General features: G+C 33.3%; 1 protein-coding gene across 5 annotated transcripts in view; it reads right to left on the reverse strand.

The window, feature by feature from the left end:
• Positions 1-21,887, reverse strand: part of LOC124539432 (protein Wnt-7b-like) — a 101,543-nt gene extending 79,656 nt beyond the window's left edge. For 2 of the 5 annotated variants that reach the window (XM_047116828.1, XM_047116825.1), the window contains exon 1: positions 21,667-21,887. The gene's annotated coding sequence lies outside the window, so the exon portion shown is untranslated. The remainder of the gene's footprint in view (positions 1-21,666) is intronic. The other 3 variants (XM_047116830.1, XM_047116829.1, XM_047116826.1) reach the window with 2 other exon arrangements.
• Positions 21,888-22,392: the final 505 nt, after the last annotated feature.

A 22,392-nucleotide genomic window follows, 5' to 3' on the forward strand; every position in this document is an offset into this window, starting at 1 on the left:
AGAATATAAGGCTAATAAACAATATAATGTTAAATACGTCAAAAATAATCTTTTCTAACATCATTTTTCTCACGTTAATCTTTACAAATTTTATTAGTGTGTGTAATTCGTATAGGAAATAAATGATCTTTTTGCAAACAGTTGTATAAACAACTAGTAAAAATCCTACTACTTGAGTAAAGCTTCTTCTTGTCTTAAAGAAAAGGCATGGAGTTTATTTATTATGTTGATACACGATTTTGATTTTTATGATATATAAAATGCGTTGCAGATAAACATTTTTTCTTTTACTACCAATCAAGAGTTGAATTAAAAAAAAACATATTGAAATTAGCTGTGCTTGCGCTATCAACAATTAATAAGCACGTGATCTAATCACTGAGCTGTCAGTTGTATTGGCACTTTTTTATGAAATAGCTTGGTAGACGAGTATATGGGCCACCTGATGGTAAGTGGTCACAATCATCCATAGACAATGACGCTGTAAGAAATATTAACTATTCCTTACATCGTCAATGCGCCACTAACCTTGAGAACTAAGATGCTATGTCTCTTGTGCCTGTAGTTACACTGGCTCACTCGTCCTTCAAACCGGTACACAACAATACTGCGTACTGTTGTTTAGCGGTAGAATATCTGACGCGTGGGTGGTACCTACCCAGGCGGGCTTGCACAAAGCCCAGTGCACAAAGCCTTGGTGGTACCAAGTATTCAATTGTTATTTTTCAAATTTGAATTCCGAAACCAGTTCTAACCGCCAAACTGTACATATCAAATAAATATTATTGCTTAAATTATTATATTAATTATACGTTACTCAAGTGAAATCCTAAATATGCCAATTATAGGACAGATGAATGTGAGCTATCAAAAGGATTAATTAGCTATTAAGTAGCACTTGTCAAGCCAAAAGTCACTTGTAAAGTGGTTAATATTTCAATCGTATCTCGAGATAACATCTTAACGTCTTTATTATTTATTTATTTATATTCGAAACGCGTGTCTGTAAATTGTTTCTGGGTTTCATCAACATTAAACGAGGTTTTATTTTTGTTAACGTGTCTTAATAAGCAGTCTTGTGATGGTGAGATTGCAAAATCGAAATTTATTGGATGTTTAATAAATCAATAGCTTTAAAAAAATGTTGTGATGATTATTTGTAGTTGATTTGAAAAAAGGCTTATATTTAGTACGATTATTGCTATAAGAGTGTGTACAATGGACCGCGTGAATTTGTTTTTAAGCCTACATCAGGCAAATCTATTTGAGTATGGGACGATTTTAAGCCGAGATGGCCCAGTTGTTAGAACGTGTGCATCTTAACCGATGATGGCGGGTTCAAACCCAGGCTTATGTGCAGCAAGCATATGTGCTTAATTTGTGTTTATATTTCATCTCGTGCTCGGCGGTGAAGGAAAAAATCGTGAAGAAACCTGCATGTGTCTAATTTCATCGAGATTCTGCCACCTTACCTTCTTACCTTATCTTACCTTACTTTTTATGGCAAGATATTTTTTTTCTTTGCAATTTGTCAGTATAACTTACTGTTCCTCGGGTTATAAAAAAAGAAGCTTAGTAATGTAGACAACATACGTTGGTTTAAAGGCCGATGCTAATATATAAGAACGTAAAAGTTACTTATTCTTTATGTTTTACCTCAAGGTCCAACACTAAATTAACAATACCTAAACCCAAATTAAGTACAAATTCGGAAGTGCCCAGGATTCAACACCTAACCCTCACTTAAGCAGAATCATTTTCCAACCACTGAGCCATCTCGACTCTATCTCAGAGCTAAGATTCGTTAAAATCGTACAACTAATCAAAAAGTATGTAAGGTCTAAGAAATGTTAGAAAAATAACATTCAATGTAACAGTTTCGTAACAAAATGCTTTCCGAGTAAAACCGGGTAGTTAATAATGTAAATTGGACTTTTAATAACACGTAATTATGGATTGACCCAAATGCCAAGGATTTGATACGAAAATATACATAACTATTTAAAAAAAAAACTGTACAATATTACAAGTCAAAAATGCAGTATACGGTAAATAACAACACGAATCTGGCTATAGGATTATAAGTTTTATTTTCTAGGTAGTAAAGGATATTTTGGGATGCGCGTTTCATATTGCGGATATGTATCGTAATTACGATAATTATTATACCTCCGCTGAAACAGGTTTTAGCCAAATTGATAAGTTCTCATGTAGTTAAATACTATAGCGTATTTTTAACAGTTTTTTTTTGATAGCTCGTATCAATTTCGTCAATAAACGGTATTAATCAATTATACATTTCGCTGATGGGACTGCCCGTTATAATGGATAACTGGTGCTGTCAAAACTGTATTGATATGATTTCTAGCTTTTTATTTTTAAATTTTATTATATTCAATATAAATAATACATATTATGTAACAAATAATACTACACATGCTTATATCATTGTTTTTAACTATTTGTTTTTAAATATTTAAAATAACAGTCATGTACTGTTATTTTAAATATTGAAAAGTAACCAGTGACTTTCTCGCCGATTCTTATTAATTATTACCGGTGAACGCTTCACTTAATATAGTTGTTAACTGACCATTTAAAAAGTGTTGGTAAAAGCCTACTTGAATAAAGAATATTTGGATAAGATTATTTGAATACATGTTTTTTTTTTAATTAATAAATTAAATATTGCACGTAACTCTTCCTAATTCTAACAAGTAAATATATTTGATATATATATTTCTTGACATATTATATAAGTTTTTAATGAATAAGATTAATCGAAAGACTAATATAGATCCAGGGCCGCCGTAAGCGGGGGTGCGACGCGTGCACCGCACGCGGGCGGCACGTCCAGGGGGCGGCAAATTGAGCAATTGTCGCCTCATTTCTTCTGATGCGATCCCGCAGAGAAACACCGAGCATAGCCCTTGCCATAGCACGCTGAGCGACTTTAAACTGGTGGACCGGCCTTGCCGTGAGTTTCCACGTTTCGGCTTCGTATGTCATGACGTGTAGAACGCACTGGTTGAAGACTTTCGTCTTAAGGCACTGTGATCGACGATGTAAAGATTCGACGTAACTTCCCAAACACTGCCCAACCCAGCTGAATTCTTCTATTCACCTCGTCCTCAAGGTTGTTTCTACCTAATCGCAAAGTCTTCCCATGGTAGATATATTTTTGAAAAACTTCGAGGACGGTACCTTGTAACGCAATCGGTTCCGGTAGAACATGTTCCTTGAACATGACCTTGGTTTTATCCAAGTTCATTCGTAGGCCGATACGCATAGAAGAATCAGCAAGCGTCTGCAAATCTTAAGTGAGAGATGTATTCGCCATTAATGTTGATGCCATGTCCTTTCCAGTTCAGCGTCTTGAACATATCCTCCATTGAATTAGTAAACAATTTGGGGGAAATAACGTCCCCTCGTCTCACACCTTGATGCAATGATATGGGATTTGTTTGCTGATTCTGTACTTGGACGGATAATACACCTATTTGGTTGGACTCCCTTAATGCTCGTAACAAGGCTCTTATCTTACGGGACCGTGGTAACAGTGCTCCTGACCCGCTTCGCCGAAGAAGACCAGTAGAAGGGGTCTTCGCTATGGATGTCTTCTCCTCCCGCCATAAGTGTTCCGGGGTAAGGGTTTCTGTACCCTGAGAACTCCCTAGGAAGTGGAACTCCGCAGAGGTGAGCCTACCGTTAGGACGTCACGGTAGTATGCACAAAAGATTTCGTAACATCCTCCAAAAAGACAGAGTGGGTCGCTAACGTTGGTTTTTTAGCAGGTATATACCCCGCCCCCCACCTCATGTGGAAGAATAGTGGTATGCGTTTTTGCAGCGAAAAACAGAGCGGTATAATAGGTATTGCACGCGGGCGACAAAACAGCTAGCGGCGGGCCTGTATAGATCTCTCAAATAATTTATCTCAAGCAATTTTTTGCTAATTTAAATTTGTGATCTTTATTGCCACGTATCAAAAACAGGGATACCAGCATAAAAAATATCTAGACAGAATGAAAAAGTCCTTTACCATACATTTGAAATAGGATTAAAACCACACTCAATTCTATACAGACCACCTATGAAATAGAAATAAAGGCAAAAAGTAATATACAAATAGTTATGGCAGAGTAGCGTGTTCAATTTATTTAATCCGAAGTCTGATGGACAGCTGATTGGTTTTTTGTGTTGCCATTTTATAAACTAGGACCTAGATATTTTGATATCAAGTAAATGTATCGTTATAATTGGATTATAACGTATTATTAATAATATATGTTTGGGCTTGTTAGATTATTCTTGTTGAGTTGTGTCGGTTCTAGACAAACTTGACTGGACCCATGAGTTTGCATGTGGTAATTTTTTGTTTATAATTTATTTTGATTAATTTTTTATGTGTATCTATCCCATGCGGCTCAGTTACATGAATACAGCTGGAAGCTGAAGGGATAAAATGTATTTTGAATGGAGCAAATGTTGATCTTTTCCTATGTCGTTGCTTAAAGAAACAGAATTTGTTGTTAGGCTTTTGTACACGTTCGTCTGGGTAGGTACCATCTACTCATTAGAAAATCTACCTACGAATAACAGTTTTTAGTATTGTTGTGTTTTGTTCATAGTTTTAAGCGACATAACATCGAATTTCCATAGTTGTTCATTAGCTAGTTATATATTTAATAATTATCACAGGGCCAGAGTCAATAATTTACCTGCAGGTGGATTTAATTTTAACCAGGCTGCCTACCAATTATTCCTAAACCAAATATCCTAACAAAATATTATAATTATCCTTCTAGTAAATGTATAAATAGACCTTTGGTATATTCAAATAATATTGTTTTTGTTTATATAAAATTACATTATATTTGATATTTTCATTTGTTATGATTAAATTTAATCTAAACATGTTCAAGCATTTCATATAAATTATACATAAATCAATATAATGGAGTTAGTATTACATGAAAACGATTGTAAGCAAATTATTTTATTAGATTGTAAAGTAGAGTGCACACAGAGATTTTTTTAGTTATCAAATGAAAACTGATGAATGAACTGATGAGCTGGCAATTACTTTCTTTCAACTTATTGGTTTATTAAGAAAATAATGATATCTATACGTAATAGGGCTGGTTCGTTTTTTACCCAGAGTATCGGAATTGCGATTCAACGGGGCAAAGTTACGAGCATTCTTGCCACCATTCCACGTAGTCAAGATTTATATAGTAATTATTTTTAATTCACATGATATATGTCGGCGCGGAACCACGAATTTAAGAAAAACACGTGTCCAGAAATAATTATTTTAATAATTTAAAACTGTTTCATTGTTAAATGAATAATTTTTAGTGAATTTTGAAATGTTTAATTACTCTGAAATATTTTAATGTTTGTAAACAATTGTTATGTTGAGTGAATAAGTCTACCCACCTATTTTTGTTATAAAAGATCAAGCGACCGCCGGTTTCGACAGACTTGGTCGAGCCGTCGGAGCGATCGGACCGTCTCATATTGGAATAAATCAGAGAGGATTATTTCCTGAGTTTTATTTCATACCACCGAAGATGGTTAAAGGTCGAAACTCTGACACTCGTGATGTCAGCTATGCTGACGTCATGTTTTTTTAAAAACGCGCTCGGACGTGCTTGCTCCGTTATCAGAAGCGGGATCGGAACAAGCTCCGATCTCTGCCACGTCCTCATCAGCTTCGGTACCACCTGTCACATAAGGATCGCTACAAGACATAACCATATTGCGAAGTGATAAGAAGATCTCTAAGCACTTCATACTAACTGCCTGGTACATCTACGAGGGAGGACCGCAAACCGTGGATCCAATAAATCATTCATCAGCTCCAAGGACGACTCGTGCGGGAGTACCCACTTCGTCAACACTTGAGGCGGCTACTTCTTACAATTAAGAACAATACGCTTCAAGGGCATCCTCATTTGCCATGCTGTTCATATGTGTGGAACATCTTAACTGAAAAATCAACAAGTGACCATGTGGATCACGGAAAACATGGATATCATGGGGAAATGAGACACACTAAGATAATCAACACGTCAGGAAACAGCCGAGCATATGGCTAAGTGGAAAAAGTTATTACTACCCTCAAAAACGAGTTAATAATAATCAAGAACTACGTGACCGAACAGTGCATCTAGTATATGGAGTTGCACCACTCTCTTATTAAACAAAGAAAACATCGCATACCACCTGAACTTCTTAAACCTGATCGACATTAATAACCAGAGGACTTTGCAACACTTACAACACAACAACAGCAACGAGTGACTCTTGTGCGGAATAAAACAGTCATCGCTTCTATTCTCAGAAAACTAAAATTAATTATTTTCAGCATAAAGATTAAAGAGTGCACGTAACCACCATTACTTGATGTGATTAATTAATTGTGTCTTTCGAGATTTACAGGTTTCATAAAAAAAAAAACATCGCATCGCATGGCGAAGGTGGTCGGCAGAGGGCGCTCGTTATCAGCTTCGTCGTGCACCGCAGCCGGGCGACCAAGTAATGCGACTGGTGCAGAGCACGCACCATCCCGCAGAATGGCACTAATAACACAACTATAGCAACGAATGACTCTTGTTCGAAATATAACAGTCATCTTTTCTATTCCCAGAAAACTAAAATTAATTATTTTCAACATAAAGATTAAGAGTCCACGTAACCACTATTACTTGATATGACTAATGAAGTGTGTGTGCCTTTCGAGATTTACAGGTTTCATAAAAATTACGACAGCGGAGAAGGTGGTCGACAGAGGGCGCTCGTGATCAGCTTCGCCGAGCACCACAACCAGAAACGCGACCGGTGCAGAGCGCGCACCGTCCCGCAGAATGGCCGTGACAGTTGGAGTTGCCGTCCATATCACGAGCTGGTCAGTCAGTCCGAGTGGTCAACATCGACGAGAACTAATCATCGCATAAAACTGTGAGACAAAATTTACTTATCTTACCTCTTATAATCTAAAAAGAAAAAGCTTAAAATCTAAAAAGAAAAATAAATAAAAAAGAGAGCAATAACAAAAAAAAAATTTGAATTACCATTGAGATTCCTCATGCAACCATAACTAGACACGTACACTCTGGTTTGAGAGTGATACCTCTGAGCTAACCACGTGTTACCCTCGTACTACTCACGGATCCTTGATGTATCCAAAAGTGAACCATGAGATACCGTTGGGAGGCGTTGTGGAGCCGTGGTAGCCATTTATATACCGTAATCTGGAGAGTGATACCTCTGAGCTAACCACGTGTTACCCTCGAGCTACCCGCGGATCCTTGATGTATCCACAGAGAACCATGAGATACCGTAGGGAGACCTTGTGGACCGTGGTTAGACATGTATACACCACAGATCTACGAGAACCTTTGGTAGCCATTTACGTACCGTAATCTGGAGAGTGATACCTCTGAGCTAACCACGTGTTACCCTCGAGCTACCCGCGGATCCTTGATGTATCCACAGAGAACCATGAGATACCGTAGGGAGACCTTGTGGACCGTGGTATAGACATGTATACACCACAGATCTACGAGAACCTTTAACAGTTATGAGCATAGTATGCGTAAAATCTGCCCACATTTATTATAATAAAGGTGCATGAGAGATTTCTTTGTGTACTGTTTTACAAAACAATTATCAAAGGTCAACATGATGTGTTGCTTACAGATACCTGCTTCAAAAATATTTTTAATTCACAGATTTCCAATCGCACAAGTTAGGCAGGTGCAGAGCGCGCACCGCCTGTCAGAATGGCCGTGTCGGCGCGGAACCACGAATTTAAGAAAAACACGTGTCCAGAAATAATTATTTTAATAATTTAAAACTGTTTCATTGTTAAATGAATAATTTTTAGTGAATTTTGAAATGTTTAATTACTCTGAAATATTTTAATGTTTGTAAACAATTGTTATGTTGAGTGAATAAGTCTACCCACCTATTTTTGTTATAAAAGATCAAGCGACCGCCGGTTTCGACAGACTTGGTCGAGCCGTCGGAGCGATCGGACCGTCTCATATTGGAATAAATCAGAGAGGATTATTTCCTGAGTTTTATTTCATACCACCGAAGATGGTTAAAGGTCGAAACTCTGACACTCGTGATGTCAGCTATGCTGACGTCATGTTTTTTTAAAAACGCGCTCGGACGTGCTTGCTCCGTTATATAAATAGAACATATTTTTTATGACGTAGGTAGATTGCCTCGCCGTGTACTAAGATGTAAATGCCTGTTATACTGGCTCTTTCACCCTTCAAACCGGAACCCAACAATACTCAGTATTGAAGTTTGGCAGTAGAATATATAATAAGTAGATGGTACAACCTACCCAGGGTCTGAACAAAGTATTACCACCAAGTAAACTTCTAACTTTAAAATAATAAGTAAAGTAACATTCTGTAAATATCCTAATGCTGGGCTCAGATCTTCTATGATTCTGAGAAGGTGTGAATGTGATATATTATAAAAAAATAGACTACAGTTCATAGAGCTTTTATACTTTTAGGTAGTTATGTCCCATGCATAATATTCCTAACGAATCGAAAGCAGTTACTGGGCATTATAGAACAACAAGCGAATTATAATATTAGTAAGGATATTAAGGACAATGACACATATTACTACAAGGAGTGAATTCGTGAAATGTCATGAAGCCAAATCGCTATATTTGAAAACAAATAACCGGTTGAAACTGGATCAGAGCAAATTGTACCTTAAGGCAAAGCTTCCAGAAATTGTCATAAGAGGAAATCATTACATATAAAATAAAATCCTCCTGCCTATAATAAACTCAACTCAAATCACCAAATGGATTTTTATATGGTTTTACTAATGAACGTAATGATTCATGAGGAAGGTTTAGGTGAATAATTCATTAACAGTGTATTAACAGTGTATAATATAATCTTTATAAGCATGCATAATAAGCATTTATTCTAACCTTGCGAGGTAAAGTCTGGTAGGTACTTGGTGGTAGGGCTTTGTGCAAGCCCGTCTGGGTAGGTACCACCCACTCATCAGATATTCTACCGCCAAATAATAATACTCAGTATTGTTTTATTCCGGTTTGAAGGGTGAGTGAGCCAGTGTAACTACAGGCACAAGAGACATATCATCTTAGTTCCCAAGGTTGGTGGCGCAATGACGATGTAAGGAATAGTTAATATTTCTTACAGCGTCATTGTCTATCGGTGATGGTGACCACTTAACATCAGGTGGCCCATAGGCTCGTCTGCCAACCTATACCATAAAATAAAAATATTTATTTATAAATAGCTAGTATACCTATAATAACAGACATTGATTTGATTCTTTAATAAATTCTTCATTATGCAGTCAGAGTGTAACAACTTCTTTTTGACAAAGTTTGCAGTTAATACCGCCAAAAATGTTTTGGTAGATTTTTATTCAACACACATCGAGTTAACAGATTAATGTTCATGAATTTTAACTCGTGTTCGAACCTATGTTAGGTAAGGTTGTCTAACCATTGTGTGTATCCAGACTACCTGTCAGTCAGACTAATCGTGCCTTATTGTACGTACTGATATCTCAATTATACGGATCGATTCTTATCAAGAGTTTTTGCTCCATTTGAGATTGTAATCGAAACCAATATTGTTTTCTCTGGAATATAAGAAGCCGAATATCAAATAAATAGACGGATCATCTAAATTCGTTTTTTTTTTAAATATATTTTAGTCAATTATATAATAGATGTATATTTTTATTATTTACTACTCCAACCCCAGCCACTTTTTATTGTCGATTTTCTTTCGTATGATTTTGCTTCAAAGAAACACTCTAAGTCGTAAATATTTAGTGAACTGTTTTAATAAATAAATGACGAGACTAACAGTCGCAAATAATACGTGTAATTTGACATATCACCTTGTTAATAAGCAACGTTAACGTAAGGGATATCCTCTCGGAAATTGGGTTGTTACCGTCTGATGGACAGCACGGGTGATGCATGCTTTTTGAAAGCGAATATTATTATTACCCTTCAATACCTTCGAATTACATATTTCCGTCCCTTTTCAGAAAATAAATCCCACTGTAAGAAACTTGAGGAAAAGAGACAAAAGCAAATTTAGATCATTACGATTAATTTATATTACTCTAGTTGTCGCTCTCGGCTTCGCTCATTTTAAAGAGTTGATTGTCATGTGTTAGACAAAAAAAGCTTCATACCAAATTTCATCAAATTCAGTTCATTGGTTTGGTCTTGAAAGAGCGACAGACAGACAGGCAGAGTTACTTTCACATTTATAATATTTTGAGTCGAGATGGCCCAGTGGTTGGAACGCGTGCATCTTAACCGATGATTGCGGGTTCAAAACCAGGCAAGCACCGCTGTTTCATGTGCTTAATTTGTCTTTATAATTCATCTCGGTGAAGGAAAACATCGTGAGGAAACCTGCATGTGACAAATTTCATAGAATTCTGCCACATGTGTATTCCACCAACCCGCATTGGAACAGCGTAGTGGAATATGTTCCAAAAACTCTCCTTGATGAAAGAGGAGGCCTTATCCCAGCAGTGGGAAATTTACAGGCTGTTACTTTATAATATTAGTATAGATTAACGTATGTGACTGTTGCAAGTAACTAATATTGAGCTATTAAATAGCTGTTCTTGTAAATGATCTTGCACGTTTACAATCAGAAGCATAATGTCACGGTGTTTCGCCACTGCGTATAATTTGACGCAATCTATTTGATAGAGTATTATTCATATGATAATTTTGATCGCTTAAGGAAAATGCGTTTTGGGAAATATTGCCGTCTAAAATAAAATTAAGCCCAATTTAAATGAAATTAGGTAGTTAAGGTAGCTTCAAAAAGGGACCAACGAACCCACAACCTGATCGAAAATATGTTAAGTGTACCACAGTAGTTGCAAAGGTCGGTATTTTCGATTAGCAAAAACACCTCAAGTGAAATACGATTTATGTGACGTAGGTAACCAACCAAGTCATATTAATTTCGTAAAAAAAGAATCATTTTATTTGGATCATATTGTAAAATAGCCAGTGAAGTAACTGGCCCAACACGATAACGTGCAAACAAAAACAATCCATCCAAAAGAAGGAATAAATACAAATAAGTAAAACTGAGTAAATACAAGTAAAACTTTAAACTTGAATAACTGAAAATTAACTTTTTGCGGTGGAGAAACTACGCCCAATTGAGTATGGGTTATTAAAATTGTAATAATTCATTTAACTTGGTATATATTATTAGGTATTATACAATTAGCCTTTAAATGTAAATATTTCCAAAAATATAGCTCGTTGTTTATGAGAAGAACCGGCGAAAGATTATTCTACTCGTATACCAATAATATCGCTTCTATCAAATATCAACCGGTCAATTTGAAAAATAGTCTCGACTTAAGTTTTATCAAACAACGTAATAACGTCTGGTATTGGCATTATTATTGCGTATAATAAATTATCAACCGTCTGTCAACGTATACCGGTTACTTGTTTCACAGTTGTAAGTCTTATCTCTGCTTGAATACTAGATTCAGGCAAAATGCTTTCATTTTATCTTATTTTGACAGATTTCAAATTTAGTTCACTAAAATATTCAAGGAATAACGACCGTTTGACAGCTACCGTTAATAAATCGATTTGGGTCAATGTTTAAAAGGCCAGCTGTTAGACCTAGTCCGGTGACTGGCAGTGGTGGGTTATATGCTGCGTTCTGGCACGTCTCGGCTGGAATCATCATTAATCAGAGAATCGGCAGTCAAATTGTGGCACTACTGCATAAAGTCCTATATAAAGCAAATCAATTACTAATATATGTATTTGCAACTTTAAACTGTTTTAATGTTCTTGTGTCTTACCAAACTATTCATATATCCTCGATTAATATTGAACGATATCAATAAGATTAGATTTTTCGGGTATTACAGCTACGGTAAAAACTACAATAGAGACTCAGGAAGTTAGTGTTACAATCGCATGCTTCGTAAAACACTTAAAATAATTGGTCCTGATTTCTCACCGATCGTTTCGTATTGCCGGTCAATCGGGGGATGGCATTGAAGATATAGTATCTGCTCTTCAATTCACCAGTTCCATTATAAAAGACATTCTTATCTGAAATTGTTCAGGAGAATTTTACTTGATTGATCTATGCATCTTCTACCACACAGCTGAACAGAACCAACTCTAATTAAATATATCATAGCATGTAACAATTACTACCAAACTTAATACTCAAAATTTCATGGACTTATTAGCTTTTTTATCAATATGTGCAATGTCAAAGATTGATAGAAGAATATTTTGTTATTTATAAAAAATAACATACGTCGGTATTAAGGAAATATATTGTAATATATTTAGTATTACCAATATTAATTAATTACTGTTCACAAAATTATAATAATCCTTGCCATAAATGTTTGACGCTATAATATTTCATTCATTATTTATAGCTAATTTATTTTGTCTCGTGTCATTCGTCAGAGTTTCCTTTGCGATAAAATTTATTAAAAAAAACAACAATATATTAAACTGGTATGTTTAATTTAAAAATAAGCGGAACACGTATTGTTTTTATAGGAATCAAGTACAATTATATCTATATTAATATTGTAAATGTGAAAGTAGCTCTGTATGTCTGTCTGTCTGTCGCTCTTTCGCGATAAAACCGCTGAACCGAATTTATGAAATTTGGTATGAAGCGAAATTGCACTCAAACAATGGACATAGACTATTTTTTTGTCGAACACATGGCGACTCACACAACACTCAAAACACTCAAAGTTACATAATACATTGTGTCTGTGGAAAGAAGTGTTATTAGAACATGGAAGATTTTCATGCAAGTACTTTCATACCAACGGGCTTACGTTACGTTGCGGATTAATATTATAGTTAAAGTATCGGTCTCTCTTTCGAGCATCAGCGATTTGATATATAATAGAAGAAGATAACGATATAACAACTTCAATAAATCCAGATGATAAAGTTCCACAAAATTAAATGAGTTTTAGATTTTAATTAACCATTAAAGATTAAATGTTCATAAATATTTATAAATAAAATATTCAACGTTGTTCGACCGGATTTGAAAACGCAATCCTGGGTTAGTCAGCACGTGTTACCCACTGAGTCACAGCCACAGTCACCGATTCCTTTTTTTTTTTTTAATAAAATCAACTTTTTTTTTTAAACTATGAAAGGTATTAAGAAAAACATTTTATTTAACTGTAAGCAAACTTCTCCATGTAAATTTTTAAGGATTTTATATCACTGGCTCATTGGTCTAGTGGCATATAAAGCTAAGGATTCCAAGGTACTAGGTTCATAAATCCAGGGTAACGTCAATATATGTCTTTGGTTTTTAGGATTAGCTTTCAACAGCTGTTTTTTTTGGCTGTTTCAAATAACAAGAATATGTTTATTACTGTAAATTGTAAATTGACATTATAAAAAAAATCCCGCTGAATTTCTTTCGCCGGATCTTCTCAGGTCTGAGGTATTATATTCCGAACCGGTGGTAGATTTTCGACAATCAATAAGAAAGTGTAAACACTTCTATTTTGAATAAAGGTTTTTGACTTTGACTTTGACAGCAGTATGGAGTTTAGAATCTTGGAAATCTGTTTGACGTTGCCAGATTTGTTAATGGATCTATATATTTATATCATAATTATGAGACTGAATAGTATGTACATCTTCGTAGGTTTGTCACCCTTGAGAAAGGTTGCCATTGTCGAAATTCGTCAGGACGACATCATCAGATATTCCATGGATTTGGATTAGGATTATTTTCGTAATACATTACTTTAAAAGAAATTCATAAAAAATTAAAAAAAAAATATTAAAAAAATGAAACGATTAAAGTTTCATGCTTAGAGTTAAAAAAATTTGAGTTGAAGAAAATAAGATTTCAAGACCCTATTTACAGCAAAGTATCGGTATATAACATTGCAAGATAAATAATTACTGCTGTTACAACTGTCAAATTTCACAATCTGATTATAAGTGGTCAGTCTCGACCGCACCGTTCAATCTCCATCGTGTCTTCTCCATTGCACGTGACATTGGCGAAATAATCTGTGCTATCTTGGCACAAATAAAAGCCAATAATAAAAATATATATAAAAAAAATAATAATAAGTGGTCAGCTCTCATAGACATTGGCGCTGTAGTAATATCACATAGTCATCCTTTATAGTATCAATGTGTTTCAACTTTGGGTACTGAGATGTCATGTACCTTTTGCCCGTAGTAACACTGGCTTTCTCACCTTTCAAGTCAAAAGAACAATACTAAATTTATCGGTAGAATACGTTGACTAGCTAGTACCTACCGACGACTTACCTACAGTCCTACAGACAGCATGTATTGAGTTGCATGTGTTTTTGAAAGGGATAACTTCATATGGGAGGATAAACCGCGTTACGTAACGCGTTATTGTGCTTATCTTCCTTCCCTTTCTCTCTTACAGCAGCGGTAGGCAGTCTCCTCTTTCACACTAACCATATTTCAGTTAGTTAAAGTTATTTATTATGAGCAACAAACGTATTTTTTTATTTACTAGGTATGCGACAATATTAATCAAATGTAGACATTAAGGAGAAGCATTAGTCATGCTTAAACGATTTTATTTATAAATAATTGATTGATTTATTATCCAATTATCCGTGTTCGTAAATATTTTTTGTAATTCTAAAGAAGTTACATGACTTCTATTAATTGTTCAATTATAAAGATATTTTAATACTATTTTTTTTCTTATTTCGGCTTAGTAATATAAGATACAATGTCTAAACATGTTCACGACATGTCTATGTTATGACATTATATTTCATTTGTTTTTTTTTCGTATATTTTATGTTTTAATTGGACGTAAGTCTACGATTATCAAAGGGGAGGCGCCACCTCTTCATGCTATACCTACTCGTATGTTACTCCAAAATCGTTGAAATACAACAACAACAACAGTCTGTAAATTCCCACTGCTAGGCTAAATGCCTCCTTTCCCTTTGAGGAGAAAGTTTGGAACATATTCCACCACGTTGTTCCAATGCGGGTTGGTGGAATACACATGTGGCAGAATTTCTATGAAATTTTGTCACATGCAGGTTTCCTCACTATGTTTTCCTTTATCGCTGAGCACGAGATGAATTAAAAAGACAAATTAAGCACATAAATCAGCGGTGCTTGCCTGGGTTTGAACCCGCAATCATCGGTTAAGATGCACGCGTTCTAACCACTGGGCTATCTCGACTCTTATCAGTAATATAATTTCAAATAACAATTATTATTATTTGTCACAGTGTTTGGTTAATACAAAGCCATGTGTTCTATGTCTAACAATTTATTTTTTCCAAAGTATTAAAGAATTCTTATTATAGCATATATGTATATGTAATATTTTAATCAAGTTTATTTCTCCTTATACAATAAATCCGTCTGTTTCACAGTAGGCGATATGTTTTTACAACCATGTCTAACGAAGTGCCATAAATGATGGTCGTCGATGGTTTAATGATTCATCGTTTGAATCAATATATCCTTTTATTTCTATAAATGTTATTGATAGTCTGAACATTTACGTTATATACATAAATAATTTATCATTGGTGCTGTATATCAAAGATTAAAATATTTTTGTTGTACTTTGTTAATTTTTGAAGGGTGAGTGAGCCAGTGTAACTAGAGGCACAAGGGTCATAACATCTTAGTTCCCAAGGTTGGTGGCACATTGATGATGTAAGGAATAGTTATTATTTCTTACAGCTTCATTGTCTATGGGTGATGGTGGAGATTATACTCAACATGATTTGAATTTTTTAATTTTGATGAAGGCTATGACTTGCACGCCACCTGTTACAAATTTATGGTACTATATGAGGAAAGTTCCTGCAAGTATCAAAAGTTTAATTTTAGGAATAATGTATCGTACGACGACGAAGAAAAAACGCCTGAAAGACAAATAAACTTTTTAGAAATTACTAAATCAGTATTATTCTAGTCTGTTGTTACAAAAACCATTTGAGACACCGTCATCGAAATGTAGATTATAAGAAAAAAAAATTAGACAAAAATACACTCTTTACGCCATTTGAATCTATACAATATTGCTTAACGAAATAAAATATAATTTATTCATTGATTGAATTGTTTATTTCATTTAGAAGAGTAGTAACTGCGGTTTTAATTAAACAATAAATAGAGGAAAAAATATATTGTCTCTATCTTACACTATAGATAGGATAAGGACAAATATATAATAACATACTTTCTCGATCCCATACATTTAGTATTGTATCTTTAGTACGCCCCCTCGTTTAACGATAGATTGTTTCAATCGTAAATATATTTGATAAGTAAGAATAATTATATAATAAATATTGATTGTTTTTTTCCACATATTTGGCTGTTTTTTAATCGTCTTTGGCATCAAAAGATTTTATTAATAGTTTGTAATAATTTAATAAATAATATATGGTTTTATTAATGTAGTGACTTATTTGAGTTGCTTGCTGGTTCTACCAATTAATATCTGTTTTGAATAAAGCATTTAAAATACAGATACTGCTGTTGTCTGTTAAATATAGTTTTATTATATAGCTGCGCCCGCGTTTTTTTGCGTTTGAATTTAACAAAAAAGTAATTATTGTAGCCTACGTTACTCCTTCTGACAATAGCTGAAAGTGAAATGAAAGTCCTGTCAAATTCTATCCTTCCTTTCTAGAGATTATTCAAACAGACAAAAAATGTAACAAATAGATATAGTAAAACACTGTTATTTTAATAATGCTAACAGACAAATTTATTATATGTACATATGTATAGATTAAGACTTTGACTTTTCTTGACTTGAGAAAAGCAATGGCTGTCTACGAGTAAAGCTGTGAGCGATAGCTAGTTTTATAAATATTAGGTAAAATGGCAAAATGTTCCTATGGACCTATTTTGGTCTGATTGTAAAATCGATTTCGTATTATTAATTTGCTTGATTTATTACTTTACGATACATATTTTTTATGAGCTATTCTTTGTGTATTCTTAATCGCCAATTAGACGAATATGGCAGCTTCTGTCTGCGTCTATTTTTATCACATTCGCGATATAAATATTGAAGAATAGCGTATAGTACGACACAACTTTTCAAACTGTTTTCAAATTGACGAGTATATTAGGTCATATGATATTACAAGTTGTTTCGTTTGTGTAAAGATCATATTCACATAAGAAACAAATATTGATAATTTGGGATGGCGTACTTAATTCGGGTGTAATCGGTTTTACGAATTTTGCGGATGCTTTTTGATTTCGGGATTTTTAACATCGACGATTCACGAGACTGAACAAGATATTTGTAGATAATGTCGAAATATCGAGCTCCACCGAACAAAAATAAAAAACATGTTAAATAACCCGAAATTAATACCTTTAGTAATAAAAATAACCATGTTAATTTAAAATCTTTGCCGATGCTAAATCTAAGTTGTGTCGTAGTATAATATATTATTGAGATTTTTATTACTACTAATAGTGATTAATTTAGGTTTCACTAAGTTATGTATTGAAACGTGCTTGATAGATGTAATCTAATTATTTTGTTAATATAAATTGTGTTATGTGTGAACTACCTGTGAATAGTAAAACATTTTTAAGACAATTTTGACATACCATTTTTTTTTCATGTGTATAGTATTTACTGTTTGTCTGACTTAAAGTTACATGAAATAATATAAAAATATGCCATAATTGGTTTCATCATTGTAACAGCGTGGTGGAATTATTCTCCTCGAAAAGAGAAGAAGCCTTAGCCCTTACTCATTCTACCGCAAAAGAGCAATACTAATTATTGTTGAATTCGAGTTAGATGGTTGAGTGTGGGAACTAAGATGTTACAGACACTAGTAGCATCTTAGTCCTCTTGGGGCTCGGTTGGTTACATATATTTCATACTCGAGGTAGGAGTTTATTTATGTATGCAAGCCAATGTAACTACAGTTTCTATAGTTAATATTCAATACATTACCAATGAATCTTGTACGAGATGATCACTTACTATCAGATATACCCACTAGTACATAGATTTATTCCAAATACATATAAAAAAAACTTTATATAATATTGAACTTTCTAAATCTTGTTCGTAATCGTGAAATCGAATAAAAATAATAAATTCACAATTATTGGAGCAACTGTGAACAAATTCGGCATTTCGTTCACGTGAAGTAACGGAATTTAAGAAAAAAAAAAACGTTAATTGAACAAAATTAAGTTCGCGACGACAGATGCCGGTGTTAATTAACGGAACCCGTTTCAAAATCTGACGTAAAGAACACGTCGTTACAGTATTTTTGGCATATTTACGTTATTAAAAAAGTTCTCTTTGACAAAGAAGGTTTTATGTTTATAGTTTGAAATTGTCAGTTTTTTTTTTTTTTAATTTTGTAACAAACATCTGAAATAGAATTACTAAAATGTATTATACCGATACTTCTATATACGTTTATAGTAACTCTGTCTGTTTGTTTCTCTATCACTCTTTCACGACCAAACCCCTGAACCGAATTTGATGAAATTTGGTATATAGCAAACATGATCTCCAAGAAAGGACATAGACATTTATTTGCCTAAGACATGACAACCAGCACACAAAAAAGCAAGCGCAGCCGCGGGCGAATACTAGTCAATTAATTTTTTTCTTATGTTTGACTACCCATTATTATTTGATCGCTATTGACGAGTTCAAGTTTTAACATAAAAAAATTAAGAGGTATTAATACGTGCAAGCCCGTCTGGCTATGTACTTCTCATTCATCATATATTCTACCGCTATACAGCAATACCTATTATAATGTTCTCTTGTGAATGGAGAGCTAGTGTAACTTGGGCACAAGGGACAACGTGATAGTATATAATAAAACCTTTTTTTTTTAACCTCTTTGGGTAACACTTGTTAGTGTAGAGTGTACGGCTGTGTGTGTAATCCATAAACAATCAGACGTGAATTACTTATCAATGTAATTATGTCATTTTGTGTATACAATCAGTATTGTATAAAATAATTTTGGAATAATTACAAATTTAGAAAGAAAAGACGTATCCAAATATTATATATTCAAAAGACTTTAAACATTGTTATAATGTTTTGAATGTTATTTTAGGCGCTTAATTAATATTGAGTTTTTTTATTTAAATTATTTGATGTATTGTAGTAATTTTACATAATTAATTATAATTGAGATTTATTATTTTAATTATTTGATATATTGTGACCATGCTGCTGAGATGCATATGATCGATTGTTGCAAAATTTCACCGTATGATATTTCCCTTTACCAAATGTTCATCCGGACTCAAACCTACTATGCTTTATTAAGATACGCGTTAACCACTGGACCTTGATCTAGGCTGGCAATATTTTAAGTTTTTGTTACAGTAAAACTTTTATCAATGTCGTTTCCCTTGTCAAAATTAATATCAATAACTTAAAGTAAGTAAAGTAAAGTAACAGTAAAATACCCACTGCTGGGCTAAGGTCGCACTAAAGAGAGGGTTTGGAACATATTCCACCGCGCTGTTCCAATGCGGGTTGGTGGAATGCACATGTGGCAGAATTTCATTGATGAATGAAATTAGACACATACAGGTTTCCTCACGATGTTTTCCTACACTGCCGAGCACGAGATGAATTATAAATATAGTGTATATATATATAGCGGTGCTTGCCTGGGTTTGAATCCGAAATCATGGGTTAAGATGCACGCGTTCTAACCACTGGGTCATCTCGGCTCAATAACTTGCTAAATTACAATTTTCCTATTATTATTATTTTAGTATTAATCTGTATTATAGTGGAAGTATCTTTGTCAGGTTATATTTAACATGATTCCCTAAGGGTATAGATTCAAATCTTATTTTATAATAACTCTGGAAATTATTTCTAAATTAATTATGCACATGTAAAATACAACGAAACCATTGCACTTTAAATAGTTTTATGTAATTAATTCATTATAATTAGAACACTGATTTGAATTATTTTAATTCTTATATGTAATACGTGTCATGACATATTTAAATAATATAGAGTCGAAAATCATTTTGTTTTATGTACGTAATTAAATACTAAAATGTCAATATATTCATTTATTTCTATTTGCATGTATACAAATAGCTATTAAACGTTTAATTTTGTTTTTTTTTTAACCAATTTCAACAAAAGAGGTTATTATTTAAAAAAATTTTTATGATTGTTCGGGTATAACTTTATCATATGTGTTCCGAAATTATTTTTTTATTAGCATGAAAAGAATAGGAATATCTGATGGTAACTTTTGTGTATATTTATTTCTGCTATATTATTGCTGTATGTTATTGAAGTCGGTTTGATTTTTACTTCGAAAACGTGAAAAGTTATTACTACTTCGTATGACTTATTACAGATACAAAATATACTTTTTAAGCTGTCGTTTTTCTACCTGCGTGCAAATGCAAATAACGAAGAAATTTTTATTTTGTTTCTCAGAGATAATCCTGCTCAAAGTCGCCGGTAATTATTTACGTTCGTGTATAAACATTTTTTTAAAATTATATTTAATTAAATAACTTACCAAGTTTGCGAGGAAGACATGATTTGTAACTAAGAATGGTGAGTTCGCAAATCATTAATGTTGATAAAATATTATGTCAAACTTTGTATAAAACATCATTAATATATAAAACTCATAGGACGATTAGCTGCGGGGTTTAACTTGACTACGGCGTGGTTAATAGCGGTCACTTACATTTTTATGTATATTAAGGATTAAGAAAAATATTATATGTCATTTTTATTTTTTTATTTTTTCATTAATTTATTAAAATCTTTAAAGAGACTTCAGTAGAAAATTAATCGCGGGTAATAAATAGTTCAATGAGAGTAAATATTTTGTTTTAATTTCTCTACGCGAAGATGGCGTATTTAATTGTAAAAGTATTTTAAATTTACAATAGTTTTGAGCGATGCTCGCACTACTGACAGATCCGACGATTAGAATAGCATTCGAAATTCAACATCGTAGCCTGATCACCAGATTGGAAAAAGAAAATATAAATTCAAAAATTCAAAAGAAGATGTTCATAATGTATCACAGATTAAAAATGCGAATTTCTTTCAATGGTTTGATAAAATACTCTCACGCTAATTTTTAAAGTACGTAAATGTTTACATTTTTTTTGTATAAGTATTAGAAAAATACCATATAAGGTAAAGTGTATTTCTTTGTAACAAGATGTCGTGAGATAAACTGACAATAAATATATCTTATCAGATCGAAAGAAAAAGAAGTGTTAACTGGAACATAGACCCATTAAATAATTTACCGTATTATTAAATTAATTCTCGATTTAAAATATGCATAAGATAGCGATAAATAGTCTAGTATTTTGTATCTGTCATGCATTTATTTTATTGTTTTATTCCGTTTCGAATAAGCTTCTATTTTTGAATTTTTAGATTTTTATTTTATGTGTTCTAGTATAACGTTTATTTTAAACGTATTTGTTTTTATTACTATTTTATTAATAAATCAAACCACAAAAAAACTTACAAAGAAAAATAATTTTCTCAGAAAAAAAAATTACCCAAAAACTTACGTAAACTTTCTTAAAAGTCGATCGTTTTTTTTTTTTTCAAATATTATAAAACCTTTTTTAATTATTTGGCCAAAACAAACGTCACTTTTAACACTGGCACATATGAAACGTCCACTTGATAAAAATCACGATTCGAATTTCGATCGCGGATTTGGGAGAGTCATCTGCACGTGCGTTCGGATTGACTTCTCAGCATCCACTAAAGGGAAAATGGAATGGACCGAACTACGATATTTATTTCATTCCACTGACTACGTTTCGGTATCCATTGCTTTGAATGGGAAATGTTTAATGCCTTAACGGGAGCAGAGCATGTTTTTATGAAATATTTGATATAATTTTTTTTATACATTTATAATATATATTTTAGAATATAGCTTAATCTATATTCTAAAATATTTGAGACATTTTTAAGGCTCCTTATTTTATTTCTTTGACACACCAATACATTAATTTTAAAAAAGTTTCATGTCCAGCAAATTAATTATTTTTATTGTGATGTGTACAAAGTTAAGCTCTATTGGTTTCAAGCAATATTATTGGAACCATCCAGTCTTGAGTTATTCGACCGCCAAACTTAAATAGTTTGTATTATAGTATTCCGGTTTAAAGGACTTAACATCTTAGATTCCATAGTTGGCAGCGCATTGACATCGTAAGTTATGGCTCGCTTACAATGCCAAGGGAGAGCTGAATATTGAATTTGTATTTCATTTGAGAAAAATA

This window comes from Vanessa cardui, chromosome 22 (assembly GCF_905220365.1).
Source record: "Vanessa cardui chromosome 22, ilVanCard2.1, whole genome shotgun sequence".
NCBI classification, from domain to species: Eukaryota; Metazoa; Arthropoda; class Insecta; order Lepidoptera; family Nymphalidae; genus Vanessa; species Vanessa cardui.